The sequence below is a fragment of the Lathyrus oleraceus genome, chromosome 4, assembly GCF_024323335.1.
Source record: "Lathyrus oleraceus cultivar Zhongwan6 chromosome 4, CAAS_Psat_ZW6_1.0, whole genome shotgun sequence".
In the NCBI taxonomy this organism is placed as follows: Eukaryota; Viridiplantae; Streptophyta; class Magnoliopsida; order Fabales; family Fabaceae; genus Lathyrus; species Lathyrus oleraceus.
In genome coordinates this window covers 358,584,139-358,587,408 of record NC_066582.1, presented here as the reverse complement: position 1 = coordinate 358,587,408, position 3,270 = coordinate 358,584,139, and positions in this window count along the sequence as shown.

The following is a 3,270-nucleotide window of genomic DNA, read 5'->3' as shown; positions in this document are numbered from 1 at the left end:
AGCTGTATTATCTACAAACATATCAATATGTGGTAGAGGGAAATCATCTTTCGGACTAGCTTTATTCAAGTCTCTATAGTCCACACACATCCAGACTTTTCCATCTTTCTTAGGCACGGGCACAATATTGGCCACCCATTGAGGATATGTAGAAGTCACCAGAAACCCCGCATCAATTTGCTTCTGAACTTCCTCTTTGATCTTCACTGCCATATCAGGATGAGTTCTTCTGAGTTTCTGCTTCACATGCACGCACTCAGGCTTTAAAGGTAGGAAATGTTGCACAATATCAGTATCTAGACCAGGCATGTCTTCATATGACCAGACAAAGACGTCAACATATTCTCATAGCAATTTGATCAACCCCTTCTTAACAGACTCTTCCAGGAGTGCCCCAATCTTTACCTCTCGCACACAATCCTCAGACCCCAAGTTGACTGTTTCCAGATTCTCAAGATGAGGCTGAATGATCTTCTCTTCATGCTCAAGTAAACGGGTGATCTCATTAGGAATCTCTTCAACATCATCTTCCTCTGCCTCAAATACAAGGAATTCAAAATTGGGAGATGGCGTTGGGTCATTATGTTCAATGGGTTTGATCAACCTGCATAATGATTTTGAATATGAAAAGCTCTTAGAATTCAAACAAGGCAAATCGTTATGCATATGGAAAGATTGATTTTATTCTTATTTTTAGGGTTTTATGTGATCACCAATTTCATGCAAAAAGCAAAAAGGGAGAATAAATGGAAAAACAAACATTTAACATGAATTTATTGAATGAAAATATCATTGTACTTATGCGCCAACAATGTCATCACTCCTCCTTTTGGCATGGGACAAGGGTTTTCAAACAAAGTGATTATTACGTTGACTTATGGACAATTGTTGGAATATCCACAGCGACCCAATTGTTTCAGACCCCTCCAGGGATGATGAAGTTGCCAGAATCCTTTGTATCTTCTTCTAAAACGGCAGCAGCCTCCTCACCTAGACCAGTGTGGATGAAACCTCCACTCTTGAATAACCCTTGCTTGTTGAAAGTACCAGAAGAAAAGCCTATGCCAGCCCGGGATTCGTTGTCTTCTAACTCAATCATTTTTCCTAGACCAGCAATTGCACCACGCTCAATGGCCAACTTTGCATCTTTGTAGGAAGCAAATGAAGGAGCTCTTTTCTCAATAGGCTCAGCAATAGATAACGCTTGGAAAGGAGTTCCAACTTCAACCTCGAAATCTATGTAAGAGAAGGAAGACAAATGGCTAACCAGGAGAGCCCTTTCTCCCCCTACCACCACCAGCTTCTTGTTTTTCACGAATTTCAATTTCTGATGTAGGGTGGACGTCACGGCGCCTGCCTCGTGAATCCATGGTCTGCCTTAGAGACAACTATACGATGGGTGAATGTCCATAACCTGGAAGGTAATCTAGAACTCACTTGGTCCGATCTTGATTGGGAGATCAACTTCCCCAATCATAGTTTTGCGAGACCCATCGAAAGCCTTCACAACTACTCCACTCTGCCTCATGGGAGGCCCTTAATATGATATCTTTGAGAGAGTGGACTTTGGCCATACATTCAATGATGACCCGGTGTCCACCAGCACATTGGACATGGCGTCGTCTTTGCAATTCATAGATATGTGTAAAGCCAAGTTGTGGTCTCTTCCCTCCTCAGGGAAATCAGAGTCACAAAAGCTCAGGTTGTTACAAGCAGTAATGTTTGCAACAATGCGATATCGAATTGCTCCAAAGTGACATTGTGATCCACATATGCCACATCCAACACCTCCTGCAGAGCCTCTCGGTGTGGTTCTGAATTTAAGAGTAAGGATAACACAAATATTTTGGAAGGCGTTTGTAGATGTTGGTCTACAACATTGTACTCGCTCCTTTTGATGAGTCTCAGCATCTCATCACAGTCTTCTTTCACATTGCCACTCAGGCCAACAGAAGTAGGAGTTTTCAGTACGGAGGAGGGCTTAACAGCAAGTGCCGGATTCAGAGAATTCACAGTGTTCCCGATCGGGCGTTCAACAAAATCAGCATTAATTTGAGGCTTCGACGGTGCTGAAAATACACGGCCACTACGGGTCAAACCGCTAACATCGGTAATATTCACAACCGAAGAAGAGGGCAAGGACACCTCTTTCCCATTCTCTACTGCTACGGTATTGTAGCGATAGAGAACTGCCTTTTCAAAAGAGTAAGGCACAGGACCAGCAGGCTTAATGATCAGAGCGGGAGAAGCCTTCTGCTTGCTACCATTGTACTTGATGATAACAAGCTCGGGGATCCGAAATACTGGAGAAATTACATTGACCTCATCAGCATCTTCGTCAACATTTCTGTTTTGAAGGATCTCAATGACTCCTTCGTCCAGCATTTCTTGAACATCCTTGCGCACCTGGCAACAACCCAATCGGTTAACAGAGCAGACTCGGAACCTATCATGGTCATGCTCATAATGACTATAATCACATAAAAAACGATGCATCTCGACCAGAGATTTTCGAATATGACTGACATATTTGACCTTGTATTTTCCAGGGCGACCCTGGACCATGTTGACAGATTTCCCATGCTCGGGCAATGGGTTCTTCTTTACATTAGGACCTACGTCCTCAAAACATAGAATTCCACACCTCACAAGGTCTTGAACCTTGGTCTTCAAAGGGTAACAATTCTCCGCGTCATGGTCGGGAGCACCAAAATGGTAAACACAGTGCAATTCGAGCTTATACCACCACTGGGGGTTAGCAGGTATAGCCGGTGGGTCTCTCGGAGTAATCAGCTTCCTCTCTATCAAAGAGGGATATAACTATGCGTACGTCATCAGAATAGGATCAAAAGTGACCTTTTTCCTCTCGTAACTTGTGTTGGTCTGATTACTATTGCGAGGCTGGTAGGCCTGCTGTTGTGGACGGAGCTGTTGTGGCTGATATTGCTAAGGTGGTTGTTGATTGTTGCTATGTTGCTGATAGTGTTGATTATCTCTAAAGACAGGTGCTATATGAGCCACCTGGTGATGGTTACTGTCGGGACGCACAATCTTCCTCCTCACAGAGGGTCTTCTTGGTTTCTCATGGAAGGTCACAACATGTGCCTCTCCATCTTTCTTCTTTGCAAACGCCCCATAACATTTGGTAGAAGAGCCTTCTTCTCTGGTCAGCCGTCCTTCACGGACCCCTTCTTCTAGACGCATCCCCATATTCACCATCTCGGTGAAGTCAGAAGGAGCGCTAGCAATCATCCGCTCATAATAAAAAGA